At 47.8% G+C, this 14674-nt stretch overlaps 1 pseudogene; it reads left to right on the forward strand.

The window, feature by feature from the left end:
* Positions 1-14674, forward strand: part of LOC132582305 (uncharacterized) — a 38227-nt pseudogene that overhangs the window by 20246 nt on the left and 3307 nt on the right.

Below are 14674 nucleotides of genomic sequence, written 5' to 3' on the forward strand. Positions count from 1 at the left end.
AAATGAAAATTCTCCAAATGTGCATAAAGTAGGTTCTCAACAGAATTTCGATAGTTATACTTCCCATCTAGATGAATACCTTTATCAAGAGATGCACATATAAACAACTTAAATCTTTACACTGAGGCTCTCAGAACTATGTATCAAGTTCACAATATTTATTTTAATGCTTCTTATCTCTGGGGCCTTACAGCCTCTATAACATTCACGACTCAGTGGTACATACTTCCTGCTGGGCTAGTACCTCTCAATCACGCCTTTTTCATGCCATGGTCCTGATCCAATGCCACTTCCATCCTTGGCTGCTACATCTACTTTTTAGATATAAACACGAGATTCTGATTATGGATCTCCTTTTCCCTTGTAGTTTCATCCTGAAGATATGATACTTTACACTGTGGTAGGAATAGTTAATACTGAATTTAGAGGTATTTATTTACCTTCAGTTGAAGTGCATAGAGATCAAATTGTGGGTCTTCCTAAGATCTGAGCCATATAGCCTGTGTCTGGTTATTCAGAAGTAAGAGCCACTGAGTTCAGTGGCTGGACCCTATCACTTTTTCCAACTAGAATCATAGAGTCGGAAGGAGCCTCTAGAGTCATCTAGTCCAACCCCCTGCACAATGCAGGAAACTCACAAACACCTCCCCCTAAATTCACAGGATCTTCATTGAATCATTGCTGTCAGATGGTCATCTAGCCTCTGTTTAAAAACTTCCAAGGAAGGAGAGCCCACCACCTCCCGAGGAAGCCTGTTTCACTGAGGAATCGCTCTAACAGTCAGGAAGTCCTTCCTAATGTTGAGCCAGAAACCCTTTTGATTTAATTTCAGCCCATTGGTTCTGGTCCTACCTTCTGGGGCCACAGAAAACAATTCCACACCATCCTCTATATGACAGCCCTTCAAGTACTAGAGGTGATCATATCACCTCTCAGCCGCTTCCTCTCCAGGCTAAACATCCCCAGCTCCTTCAACCTTTCCTCATAGGACTTGGTCTCCAGACTCCTCACCATCTTTGTCGCCCTCCTCTAGACCCATTCCAGCTTGTCTATATTCTTCTTAAAATGTGGTGCCCAAAACTGAACACAATACTCCAGATGAGGTCTTACCAGAGCAGAGTAAAGAGATACCATCACATCACGTGATCTGGACACTATACTTTTGTTGATACAGCCCAAAATTGCATTTGCCTTTTTAGCCACCGCATCACACTGTTGACTCATGTTCAGCGTATGTTCCACCAAGACCCCTAGATCCTTTTCACACATACTACTCCTAAAACAAGTCTCCCCCATTCTATAACCATGCATTGGATTTTTCCTACCTAAATGCTGAACTTTACATGTATCCCTGTTAAAATTCATTTTATTTGTTTTAGCCCAGTTTTCCAGCCTGTCAAGGTCATCCTGTATCCTGTTTCTGTCTTCTTCTGTGTTTGCAACCCCTCCCAATTTAGTATCATCTGCAAATTTAATAAGCATGCCCTCTATTCCTTCATCCAAATCATTGATAAAGATGTTGAACAAAACAGGTCCCAGGACAGATCCCTGAGGCACTCCACTTGTCACTCCTCTCCAAGAGGATGAGGAACCATTCACAAGCACTCTTTGGGTGTGATCTGTCAACCAGTTACAGATCCACCTAATGGTAACAGGATCCAAACCACATTTTACCAACTTGTCAACAAGGACAGTATGTGGAACCTTATCAAAAGCCTTACTAAAATCAAGATAAACGATGTCTACAGCATTCCCCCGATCTAGCAAGGTAGTCACTTTCTCAAAAAAAGAGATCAGGTTAGTCTGACATGACTTGTTTTTGAGAAAACCATGCTGGCTCTTAGTAATCACATCCATTCTTTCTAAATGTTCCAGGACTGACTGACTGATGATTTGTTTTCCAGGTATAGATGTCAAGCTGACAGGTCAGTAGTTACCAGGATCCTCTTTTTTCCCCTTCTTGAAGATGGAGACAACATTCGCCCGCCTCCAATCTTTTGGCACCTCTCCTGTTCTCCAAGAATTTTCAAAAATAATATCCAGAGGATCAGAAATTACATCCGCAATGAAGGATAGGGGCACCATCTTTTGGGGCTCATAGAATTGGACCCTCTGGTCCAATCGTTTTGAAACTTGGGGGGTATTTTGGGGAGAGGCACTACATGCTATACTAAAAATTTGGTGCCTCTACCTCAAAAAATAGCCCCCTTACGGATCAATTCCCTATTATTCCCTATGGGAATCGTTCTCCATAGGGAATAATAAGAGTGCCCAGTAGACATTTCCCTCCCCCCACGCTTTCTAAAGGGGGGGGAGGGCCTCCAAACCAGGGAATCCCCTGCCCCCTCCCTCTCTCACACACACAAATACTTACTAGATCTTCTTCCTGCAGAACTCTACTTGCTGTGAAAACGAAAGCAAAAGAAAGGGAGGGGCCGTTCTCCATGGAAACTATTACTGACCCTTTCCAATGAAGCCCTTCCTGTTTCCTGTTTCCTGCGCAGCCTTAAAGGCACACATTTTACAAACGGATCAGGAGCTCTACAACTACATGATGCCTACACGCATGTTCTCCCCCCCCCCACTTCCGGATTTTTGGAGAGCGGGGGTGGAGGCTGCAAATTCTAGGGTCCCCTGCCAGGGCAGGGGGGTTGGGAAGCCTAGTTGGACTTCCAACAGATGTCCAGGTAATTGAAATCTCCCATGATCACTGTATCCCTAATTCCAAAACCTTCTTATGGGAGAAGAACACCTTTAGAAGAGAACAAAGTTGGAATCCAGCGGCACCTTTAAGACCAACAAAGTTTTATACTAAGTATAAGCTTTCGTATACAAGCATATTTCAGATAGAAACAATGGAACAGAATCTCCTCAAGTCCTACTTACAGGGAAAAAGAGGATGTAAGTAGTAAGTAAACAGGACTTGAGGAGATTCTGTTCCATTGTTTGTATTTGAAGAAGTGTGCTTGCACAGGAAACTTATATCTTGAATAAAACTTTGTTGGTCTTAAGAACATAAGAGAAGCCATGTTGGATCACACCAATGGCCCATCCAGTCCAACACTCTGTGTCATACAGTGGCCAAAAAATCAGGTGCCATCAGGGGGACCAGGCACTAGAACCCCTCCCACTGTTGCCCCCCCCCCCCAAGAATACAGAGCATCACTGCCCCAGACAGAGAATTCTCCTTCAGACTCATTGAAACATTTCCTCAAAAATCACATATAGATGGAAGGGGGTTAGTTGCAAGGAAGAGCTAGTTAGAGTCAAGATGCCTAAGCAACCAAGCAAAAAATATAGCTAAAATTGGAATAACATATTAGGCAGGGCTGGCCCTGCTGCTAAGCAAACTAGGCGGTTGCCTAGAGTGCCAGGAGACAGGGGGCAGCAAATTGGGCCCCCTGGAGCCCCAGGCAAGCACTTAGTTTGCCTTCCTTTCCCCCCCCCCCGCCCCCCACGTTTCCGCCGCAGCAGCCACTATCCCCCTCTGGCCCGCCGCCGCCCCTCCAGTCTGCTGCTGCCACCTCCTGCACCCTCCGGCTGGTCGCCAAGCTCTATGCACTCTCCCTCCCTCCCTCGCCACTCGCCAAATTAAGGCCTGTTGGCTACTCACAGCCTGCACCTGTGCATTTTGTTGAATCAAAACATGCAGGCACGGGCTGTGAGTAGCCGACAGGCCTTCATTTGGCAAGCGGCGCGGGAGGGAGGGATAGCGAGTAGAGCTTGGCGACCGGCCGGAGGGCATGGGGGGTAGCAGCAGCAGGCCGGAGGGGGATAGTGGCTACGGCTGTGGCAATGGTGGCAGCATGGGGGAGGGGAAGGAAGGCAAACTTAATGCTTGCCTGGGGCGCCAGGGGGCAAATGGGAAATGAAAGGGGGAGGGAGGGAGGAGGCAGGGGCGCTGCGCTGCACCACGGGGGGGTGGGAGGGGCGCCTGCCTAGGAAGCCAGGGACCCATGGGCCGGCCCTGATATTAGGTAAGCCACATCATAGCAAAATTGCATACAAATAATAAAGGAGTTAACAACAGATGTGATAACTAAGTTTGAGTTCAGTGGCACCTTTAAGACTAACAAAATTTGATTTCTGGGTATATGTGAGAACTGAGCGATTTAACATATGTCGTGAGACAAGAAGACAATATCTCTGTTAAGTCCTGGGAGTGTCATTGTCCTGAGCATTGTAAAAACTTGTAATTCAGCAGTCTCCCATTCCAGTCTGTTTTTGAAGAAAGCAGCTGTTTATTGCAAAGGAATAAATGTCTGGGGGAAGGAAGGTGAGGATTTGCATGAACTCCCCCACTCCCAAATCGTCAAGATTTCTTCCATGACATTGAGCTGAGTACCTTCTCCAACATTGGCACTTGAGCTGCTTGCTTTTGCTATGTGCCAAAATATCAGCTCATGGAGTTCTTTTCAGTCACAGTCCAAAGGTCGCCGAAAAATCTATGAAAATCAAAGGTGTGCTGGCAGCCTCTATCTCCTTCCTCTATATTATCTTTTCTCTCGATATCCCCGCCTCGAAACTTGACAAGGCAGTGCTTGCAGGAAATTCAGAATTGCCTTATTTAGTTTTTAAATACAGTCCCGTTGCCTTATTTAGTTTTTAAATACAGTCCTGGTCAGCTGAGCAACGCTGGCAGGTAGCCAAATGCAGAATCCAAGAGGGGAAAGAACTCAAGTGAGTTACACCTGAGTTGAGCAAGCGGACATTATATAGTTAGTGGGGCTGGAACTGGCTTTCCAAATCAGGCACAGCTGGCACAATGCTGAATGCAAGAAGTGTCCTGGTGACAGGATCCAACCGGGGCATCGGCTTGGAGCTGATCCGGCAGCTGCTGGGGAGCAGCAAGCGGCCAGAATGGATTTTTGCAACCTGCCGGGACCCAGAGGGACCCCGTGCCCAGGTGAGCATTACAATGGAGTCAGCTGTACCCTGGAAAGGGTGCCTGAACTACAGAATCCTCTTGACAAGGGGCCTTGCCATGTATTTGCTGTAGGCTTCCCAATCCCCTGGTCCCAGCAGAGGATCCCCTGTTTTGACAGGCTTCTCCCGGCCCCCAGCCAGCTGGCCGGCGGGGGAAGCCCTGCCCCCACAGTCATCCTGTAGTTTTAGAGCTGCAGGTTTAGAAGCCTGCAAACAGTTTTTAAAATGTGTGCCTTTAAGGCTGAGCAGGAAGCAGGAAACAGGAAGGGCTTCATGGGAAAGGATCAGTGACAGTTTCCTCAGAGAAAGCCCCCCCCTTTCTTTTGCTTTCGTTTTCAGATCAAGTAAAGTTCTGCAGGAACAAGACCAAGTAAGTATTTGTGTGTGTGAGAGAGGGAGGGGGCAGGAGATTCCCTGGTTTGGAGGCCCTCCCCCCCGCTTTAGAAAGTGTGAGGGGGGAGGGAAACGTCCACTGGGCACTCTATTATTCCCTATGGAGAACGATTCCCATAGGGAATAATGGGGAATTGATCCGTGGGTATTGGGGGCTTTGGGGGGGGGCTATTTTTGAGGTAGAGGCACCAAATTTTTAGTATAGCATCTAGTGCCTCTCCCCAAAATACCCCCCAAGTTTAAAAACGATTGGACCAGGGGGTTCAATTCTATGAGCCTCAAAAGTTGGTGCCCCTATCCTTCATTATTTCCTATAGAAGAAAGGCATTTTAAAAGGTGTGCTGTCCCTTTAAACGTGATGGCCACAACTCCCTTGGAGTTCAATTATGCTTGTCACAATCTTGTTCCTGGCTCCACCCCCAAAGTCCCCAGATATTTCTTGAATTGGACTTGGCAACCCTAATTTGCTGAGGCTGTAGGTCTCCCTGTTTTTTGTAACTCTGATGGGAATGTTGTGGGAGGATGCACAGGGTTGCTTTTGTCTGCTTGCTTTCTCTTTTCCCTGTAGTGCATGACGTATCCACTCTGCCCTGGTAGGGAGGCTCGCCTCTGAACTTCCAAGGACACAATATCCCCTATAAGAGAGAGTCTCAGCACCCGCTAGCGCACAGTGGGGGTCTGGGTGAGAAATGGTTACCTTTTCTTTGTGTGGGAATTTTGGCAGGCTGGTAACAGCATGAGAGAGGGTATATAGATCTGGCTCTGAGGGTTATAGCCAGATCTGAGGCAAAGAGTAACACCTGCTGTAATGCGTCTATCAATAAAAAATGAACTCCAGCAAGAGGCCTGATTATTGAGGCCAGTGCCGGATTAAACCATGTGGAGGCCCCTAGGCAGTCGAAATCTCAGGGGCCCCTCACAAATTATCTCAGAGTCAGAGCGTCCACCCTGCCAACCAGGGCCCTCACTGCAGCCTGCAGGCACCTTCTTAAAAGCCCCTTTTACTAGGAAAGGGGAGGGAGAGGCAGCGAGAGGCAAACTTGGTGACAACGCCAGCAGTAGCTGCACCAGGCATGTTGGGCAAAGAGCAGCTCTAGGGATGCCAATCCCCAGGTGGGGGCAGGGGATCCCCCGGTTTGAAGGCCCTCCCCCCGCTTCAGGGTCGTCAGAAAGCGGGGGGGGGGGAGGGGAGGGAAATGTCTGCTGGGAACTCTGTTATTCCCTATGGAGATTTATTCCCATAGAAAATCATGGAGAATTGATCTGCGGGTATCTGGGGCTCTGGGGGGCTGTTTTTTGAGGTAGAGGCACCATATTTACAGTACAGCATCTAGTGCCTCTCCCCAAAATATCCCCCAAGTTTCAAAACGATTGGACCAGGGGGTCCAATTCTATGAGCCCCAAAAGAAGGTGCCCCTATCCTTCATTATTTCCTATGGAAGGAAGGCATTGAAAAGGTGTGCCTTCCCTTGAAATGTGATGGCCAGAACTCCCTTGGAGTTCAATTATGCTTGTCACAGCCTTGATCTTGGCCCCACCCCCAAAGTCTCCTGGCTCCCCCCCTAAAGTCCCCAGATATTTCTTAAATTGGACTTGGCAACCCTAAGCAGCTCAGTTGTTGACTGTGCATGCAGGCTGGGAGGACTGCAAACAGGAGGAAAAACAGAAGGGGAGAAGTCAGCTCGGGGCTCCTAAAGGTGTGGGGGCCCATAGACCAGTGCATACGGCCTAATTGTTAATCCAGCCCTGACTGAGGCCAACTCAGGAGCTGACACCTCTTAATGCCATAAATAATATGCTTCAGGAGATGCCCAAGTGAACTGAGTGGCCACTTGGGGCACCAAACCATGAAGGTAGTAGATCAAAATGGGTAGCCATGTTAGTCTGTCCATAGCAGTAGAAAAGAGCAGGAGTCCATTTGTCCAACAAGTATTTAAGGGCACAAGTGATAATCAGAGGTCCATCAGTGGCTGTTAGTCACAGCGTATTGCTGGAACTCTCTGGGGCAGTGATGCTCTGTATTCTTGGTTCTTGGAGGGAGCACAGTGGGAGGGCTTCTAGCTCCATTTGTGGACCTCCTGATGGCACTTGGTTTTTTTGGCTACCATTGGCCTGATCCAACATGGCTTCTCTTATGTTCTTAATCACATGTGGGTTTTAGATATTATGAAAACAAAACACATATTCTAAAATACTGTGAGGTTAATGTTGGACAAATGGGTTGAGGGGAAATCAAATCCTTTCCCTAACCTCCTTAATTCCCCCTCCCCCCAAAAAAGGTCATCGAAGCTCTGGGTTGGGAAATACCTGGAAATTTGGGGGATGAAGCCTGAGAAGGGTGGGGTTTAGGGAAGAAATGGACTTCAGTGGGCAGAATGCCACAGAGTCCACCTTTCAAAGCAGCCATTTTCTTCAGGGGAACTACCACCTGGGGATTGGCAACCCTAGCTTTGGAGGCTACCATTTGCTTTGTCTTTAAACCCATTGAATACGGTTGGACTTCCTTTGAGTAACCATCCTTAGGGCACCCTGTGTTTTCTCAGAAAAGAGTGCAGCTGAATCCCAAAGTATAACGTTACTGACCATAATGACAATGCATTCTGCCTCTTTCAGAGGCTAACCCAGAAGATCTCAGTGCAAGCTTATGTTCTGTGCCACTGAATTTTTTCTGGGTTTTATTATTTTGCTGCTGGTGGTGTTTTGGTTTATTTTGGTGTTTTGGTTTATTTTGGTGCTGTTTGACTGCTGGAAGGATTGCTTTTGTTATTAACTGTTATTTATTTTGTTTGCATGCATTTGATGCATTACTGTGTAGAGCAGTCTCAAGCAGGTGGTGTTTTTTTTTTTTTTTTAAAGGCAGCATACATGCACCCGAAATAAACAAACCAAAAGGCTGCAATCCAGAGGACACTTTCCTGGGAGTAAACCCTGTTGATGACATTGGGATTTGGGAGTTGATCAACTTGGGATGGCTGCCTAAATGAAGGGAGCCTGGTGGTAAGGTTTTGTTTGTACAGGCTTTCTTTCCTAGAGGAAAAGTTATTGTTCAATCTTGAACACACCCTTTGAGCCAAGAAACTTTCTCAGGGTAATCATGGCAGAATGATTAAAATATGGAATTTGCTGCCAGATGTAGTGATGAACACAGAAACAAACAGCTTTTAAGGAGGATTACATGGATCCATGGAGGATAGGTCTTTTGGTGGCTACTACCCATGATGACTGAGGGAACCTCCAGATTTCTGAGGCACTAATCCTCTGAATCCCAGAGACTGGAGGCAACATCAGGGGAAGGCGTTGGCCCCCCAGAGGAACTGTTTGGCCTCTTTGTGAGACAGGAAGCTGGACTAGATGGACCATTGGTCTGATTAGGGTTGCCAAATCCTACCTTGGTCTTGGTGGGGGACACCTTTCATGTGCACGCTGTCATCACACCAGGCATGCTCTAGAATTTGGTTAAAAAACTCTATGGTACCATAGAGTTTTTACCCAAATGCTAGAGCATCCTCAGCACAATATGCCTGTCACGATGGCATCACTTCCAGGTGACATCATCGCATTGGGCACGTCAGATACTGACAGAGCTCTTTGGGGGCAGGGATCCCCCCACTGACCCAAACCCGGGGAAACCCTGCCCCCAGTGGGAGTAGGGTTGCCAAGTCCAATTCAAAAAATATCTGGGGACTTTGGGGGTGCAGCCAGGAGACTTTGGGGGTGGAGCCATAAGCAAAGTTGTGACAAGCACAACCTAACTCCAAAGGGAGTTCTGGCCATCACATCTAAAGGAACCGCACACCTTTTTAATGCATTCCCTACATTAGAAATAATGAAGGACAGGGGAACTTTCTTTGGGGGCTCATAAAATTGGACCCCTGGTCCACTCTTTTTGAAACTTGGAGAGCATTTTGAGGTGAGTCATCAGATGCTATGCTGAAATATTGGTGCCTCTAACTCAAAAAACAGCCCCTCCAGAGCCCCAGATACCTTCAGATCAATTCTCCATTATACCCTATGGGAATCGATCTCCATAGGGAATGAAGTGCCCAACAGACATTTCCCTCCCCCCGTTTCTGACTACTCTGAAGCGAGGGAGGGCCTGCTCCCACCTGGGGATTGGCATCTCTGCTCACGAGTTGCTGAACTTCCAACTTCTTCAAAGTAACACAGAGCAACCAAAGGTTCAAGTTTACCTTTCCTGTGCAAATGACCTCTGAAAAGATTGTGCAACCAATGGAGGGTCTGGGCTGCTTTCACAGCCACTGGGAACAGCCATGTTGTTCTGCCCCCGCCCCCATTCAGCCTTAAAGAAACAGACACACCATCCCAAGAGGAAGCCTTTCTAAGTGGAATCTGAAGCCTCCGGAGGTGGAAAGGCACATGGTGGCTGGGGGGTGGGGCTTCCCCAGCCAACCAGCTGACTGGGAGCAGGAAGGAGTCTGGGAATGCAGGAGAACCCCTGCTGGGACCTGGGGATTGGCAAGCCTAAGTGGGAGCTTGGCAACCCTAGGTTTGATCCAGCAGGGTTTTTTTAATGTTCTCATGAGGGGAAGGCCTTGGCCTCTCTGCCCTGTTGTTGGCCCTCCAGAGGAACTGGTTGGCCACTTTGTGAGACAGAATGCTGGACTAAATGGACCACTGCTCTGATCTAGAAGGGCTCTTCTGCTCTTATTTTGTAGAGGTAGGGTAGTACAGCACATAAGCTTCCTCTCCTTCACCCTGGGAAACCAGAAACTAGGGAGGCATTAATCATTTTCTGCCCTTCTTCCCTCTCTCATATCACACAGATCAGGATACTGGGCTTTTACATAAATCTCTGGCTTTGGTCTCTTTCAGGAGTTGAAGGATTTGGCTGCTCAACATCATGAAGTTAAGATCATCTGCCTGGGTACGTACCTGCCCCTCCCCAGTTTTAACTGATCCCCTGCCCCCACCTGGGGATTGGCAACCCTAAGTTCAGGACTGGATCTACATGTTTTTTGAGGGGGGTGGGACTAAAAAATGATGCCCCCTTATGGGACCATTCTATCTTATGGGCTCATAGAACAGAATGGATTCCATTCTCAGTTTGGTGCCCCCCCCTCCAGTGGTGCCTGGGGCAAGCGCCCCCTCTGCTCCCCCCTAGATCCGGCTGTGGGGTACCTTTGAGACAAAAGAACAGTAAGATAAATAAGAAAGGGTTGCTCCACAGGGGCAGGCAATGACAAACAACCTCTGTTTGTCTCTTCCCTTGAAAACTTAGGGTTGTCATCAGCCACCATGTCCTAGCAGGGAATCCCATGGTTTCGGGAGCTTCTCCCCACCATGGACAAACTAGCTGGCAGGGGAAAACCTTCCCCTAAACAGAGACATCGTGTAGGGGATACTCTGGTTTTGGGGCAAACTCTATTGTTAAAGCGCAACTTAATCATAGAGTTTGCCTAAAAACCAAAACATCCCCCTTGCAATGTCCCCGACATGAAGATGGCAGTTCTGGGTGATGTTGAGGACATTGCACAATGTCCCCACCTACCCTGAAATGCTCCCCAAATCCCCCTGGCTGGATAGGTGAAGGGATCTACAAGGATGGGCAGTGGTCCCCATCCTTCCCCTCCCACCACCATCCTTTCTGAGTCCGTGGGCACCTTTGGAATTCTGACATGGGATGCTGGGCACAACCACAAAATGGCTGCCACAAGAGGCAGAGCCAACCACAAAATGGCTGCCACAAGAGGCAGTGCCACACACATAGGAAGCCAAGTGCAGGGGGAGAAGAGGGTAACTTTAAAAAGCGCTGAGAAAGAGGGTGAGAGAGAAGAAAACAAACACTATGGTGGCAATGAAACAATGATATTTTAGTCTGCATAGCCAAACAGATCTTCAGTGGCAAATCAGAAGCCCTGCTTGGCAAGAGCCCCACCCACTTTCCGAAAAGACTTTGTGGGGCACCGAGAAAAGTGTCAATACTAGGAAAGGTGGCACTATGTCGTGGACCCCTGGCCTACAGACTCATCATAACTTTCAGCTGTGATTTGATGGCACTTGCCATCACCAAGTTAGGATGTATTGGTTCACAGCCTTTGTTAAGTGGCACAAATTGTGATTGCGCAAAGGTCACGGACACCAATTGAGTTGAGTGCATGATAGCAAAAAGGCAACACAATCTTTCCTCTGCTCCGCTGTAGTCTCTTTGTTATTCAGCCCTGCAGTGACCCCTTGTGGAATTGTTTCCACTTTTTCAGGCAGAAAATTAAACTTCTCAAGATAATCTTTTAAAAACGGTAAGGAGGCGTTGTGCCCCTCTCTCAAATCAATAGTGTGGAAGAGGCAACACTGTGTCATTGCTGAAGCAAGGATAAAGCAATGTTTTGTGAAATGGCTGAAATGCAGTTGGGAGACGTCCTTTGAATGATCATGCAAAAAGACTTCCTGGGTCTTCCTTCCAGGAACGGCAGGCCAGGAGGGACACTTGAGGGCATCCTGCCCAAGACAGCCATGCCTACCCCACAACTGGGTGATAGAACAGAGGAACAGGCAGGAGACATGTCATGCCTTACTCCTTGCGGTTTGCAGGACTGGGGCTGTGAGGATGCCCTCCCCCTTTGTACTCCACAGAGCTCTGTCAGTCCCCATTGGAGTGGGACCAGGAAACAGCCAGCTGTGGCAAGGAGGAACAGCCTCCTCAACCAGCCAGCCAGCATGCACTGGAAGGAGTTGGAACAGGAAGCTACAATCAAAGATGCTGAGGAGGATGACTCATTTTCAGGGGATGGAAGGAAGTGTCCCTGGAGCATACGCCATCTGGAGGGCTGCCTTTAAAAGTGGGTGGGAAGAGGCTGGTGAGGCATGTGGGTGGCTTTCCCCCAAATCCTGGAGGATTTAGGTGACATAGAACCACTTTCCTTCTCACTTCCAAGGGCAAGGTAGTGTGTGGGGACACCCTGTGGGCAGAAAGGGACAGGATGACCAACAGTGTATTGTAGCAAAACAAAACAGAAGTCCAGTCACTGGGTTGCCAGTCTCCAAGCCTGGAGATCTTCCACTTTTACAACTGACCTCCAGCTGGCAGAGAACTGCTCCCCTGGAGAAAATGGCTGCTTTAAAGGGCGAAGTCTATGGCATTGTACCCTGCTGAGGCCCCTCCCCTCCCCAAACCTCACTCTCTAAGGGATCCACCTGCAAAGTCTCCAGGTATTTTCCAACACAGACTTGGCAACCCTAGTCCAGTGGCACCTTATAAACTAACAGCATGTAGCCAAGCCTAAGTTTTCATGTCTCACTCACTTCCTCAGATGCAATGGACAAAAGAAAATCCTTTCCCTCATTTTGATGTAGACAGTTACTGGGGGAAAGGGAGGAGGATGAGCAAAAAGACGCCTAGCATTGTAAATCTGGTGTGGTTCTCTAGAATAGAAAGGTAAAGGTAGTCCCCTGTGCAAGCACCAGTTGTTTCCAACTCTGGGGTGACATCGCACCACAGCGTTTTCATGGCAGACTTTTTTGCGGGGTGGTTTGTCATTGCCTTCCCCAGTCATCTACACTTTACCCCCAGCAAGCTGGTTACTCATTTTACTGACCTTGGAAGGATGGAAGGCTGAGTCAACCTTGAGCTGGCTACGTGAACCCAGCTTCTGCTGGGATTCAACTCAGGTTGTGAGCAGAACTTGGACTGCAGCTTACCACTCTGTGCCACGGGGCTCCTAGATTCTCTAGATTAAAGACCAGCATTTTTCAGTAAGAGCAGGAGCACAGACCAAGTCCCTCAAATCCTAGCCCAATGCCATGACCACTGTTCCCTCTAAGCTGAGTTAGCGTGTGCTAGCTCACAGATTTTTAGCTTCCAGCTCACACACTTTTGTCTTGGCTTAGGAGCACACTGATTTATGCAGTAGCTCACCACTTTAATGCCAGTAGCTCACAAAGTAGAATTTTTGCTCACATGAGTGCAATTTAGAGGGAACATTGGCCGTGACCACTACACTACATTGACTACAGCGCCCAGGCCCACAGGGATAGAAGCTGATTGGGATGCTTCATCGTTAATGACTTTTCAAACCTTCTGTTTGCTGCTGCAGAAGTTACTGATCCATCCAGCATCCAGGCTGCTGCAGCCAAAGTCACAGAGCTTCTGCAAGGAGCCGGGCTGAATCTCCTGATCAACAATGCTGCGACTGCAAGGAATACCACTCTGGAATCAGAGACAGCACAGGCCATGACCGAGGTGTACTAAAACAACGTGATAGGGCCCATGATGGTGACTCAGGTAAAAAAGTTCCGGGGCTTCTTCTTCACAGAAGCCTCTTGCCTTTTGCAGCCCTGAGCACCTGCAGGGATTGGTCGCTTGATTACAGGATCGCAAGCTGCCCTTTATTTTACAGACAAAAGTGTTCTACCGAACTACTGCCTGGCAAACAGAAATTCCAGTCGTGTGCAGCTTTTGATTTTGGGACAGGGACATAATGTAAGGTTGCCAGTCTCAAGGTGGTAGTGAGAGATCTCCTGGTATTACAACTGATCTGTAGGCTACAGAGGTCAGTTCCCCTGTAGAAAATAGGGGTTGCGAAAAGTGTGCTCTCAGTTGCAGAGGTGGCCAAACTGTGGCTCAGGAGCCACATGTGGCTCTTTCACACATATTGTGTGGTTCTCAAAGCCCCCATTGCCCTGTTAGCCAGCTTGGAGAAAGCATTTTTCTCTTTAAACGACTTATCCAAGCCAAGCCTGCTGGCATCTTGGAGAATGCATTTAAAGTTGCTTTCTTTCCACCTCTCCCTCCCTCCCCCCATCTATTTGCCTTCCTTCCTTCCTTCCTTCCTTCCTGCTCCCAAACACCTGATGTTCATGTCTTGCGGCTCTCAAACATCTGATGTTTATTCTATGTGGCTCTTATATTAAGCAAGTTTGGCCACCCTGGCGAGTTAATGACATTCTACTCCACTGAGGTTTCTCCCTCCCCAGGCTCCATTCTCTCCCAAAAAGGATCTCAAAGAATTTACCAACCCAAAGCTAGCAATCCTAGGAACGTTTGTTCCATCTGGCGTTGAACCAAGATTGCAAATGCCTCACCCTGGAGACTTTAAAAAAATGACAGCTGCGATTTCAGAGGAGCTAGTCGATTGTGGCCATAAATGATTATAATGTTATAAATCATATGACGATCTGGAAATATTTCTACATATTTCTACTGGATATGTTCTAAGAAGAAATCAGGAAATGATATAATGATATTGTGTGTGTGATAATGCCTGCAAGACTTGGTTTTGCCCAGCGCTGAAAAGGACATTACTATCCTAATGAAATAACTCAGTAGATAAAGGTGTGAGGATCTAGTTAAATTAGTCACACTGACAGCTTGCTGTAGATGGAAAGACATAAGAAAAGT

Source organism: Heteronotia binoei, chromosome 14, assembly GCF_032191835.1.
Source record: "Heteronotia binoei isolate CCM8104 ecotype False Entrance Well chromosome 14, APGP_CSIRO_Hbin_v1, whole genome shotgun sequence".
In the NCBI taxonomy this organism is placed as follows: domain Eukaryota; kingdom Metazoa; phylum Chordata; class Lepidosauria; order Squamata; family Gekkonidae; genus Heteronotia; species Heteronotia binoei.